This window comes from Pteropus vampyrus, unplaced genomic scaffold (assembly GCF_000151845.1).
Source record: "Pteropus vampyrus isolate Shadow unplaced genomic scaffold, Pvam_2.0 Scaffold31, whole genome shotgun sequence".
Lineage (NCBI taxonomy): Eukaryota > Metazoa > Chordata > Mammalia > Chiroptera > Pteropodidae > Pteropus > Pteropus vampyrus.
The window spans coordinates 1374088-1374623 of record NW_011888812.1 but is presented as its reverse complement, the minus strand read 5'-3'; the positions used below and the strand labels follow the sequence as shown (position 1 = coordinate 1374623).

The 536-nt window shown below is 35.3% G+C and overlaps 1 protein-coding gene and 1 pseudogene across 1 annotated transcript in view; one reads left to right on the top strand and one right to left on the bottom strand.

Annotated features, from left to right (window-relative positions):
- Positions 1–536, bottom strand: part of PDHX (pyruvate dehydrogenase complex component X) — a 59206-nt gene that overhangs the window by 23996 nt on the left and 34674 nt on the right. The window lies entirely within an intron of this gene.
- LOC111737835 lies at positions 323–441 on the top strand (annotated as a pseudogene).

Here is a 536-nt window from a genome sequence, read left to right as displayed (position 1 = left end):
AAATACCATATGACTGCACTTATATGTGGACTCTAAAAAAGAAATAAATGAACAAACAAAACTGAAATGAATTCATAGATACAAAATTGAAAAAGACTCACAGATATAGAGAACAAACATAGTTGCCAGATGGAAGGGGGTTTAAGAGGTTGGGTGAAAAAGATGAAGGATTTATGAAGCACAAATTGGCAGTTATAAAATAGTGCAAGGGATGTAAAATATAGCATAAGGAATACAGTCAATTATATTACAATAACTATGTATGGTGCCAGGTGGGGGCTAGACTTATCGAGAGAATCACTTCACAAATTATATAAAGGTTGTCTATGGCCATGCCACCCTGAACACGCCCGATCTCATCTGATCTCGAAAACTAAGCAGGGTCGGGCCTGGTAAGTACTTGGATAGGAGGCCACCTAGGAAGACCGGGTGCTGTAGGCATTAAAAAATTAAATAATTAATTAATTAATTATGTAAATGTCTAATGACTATACTGTATACCTGAAACTAATATAACATTGAATGTCAACTGTAAT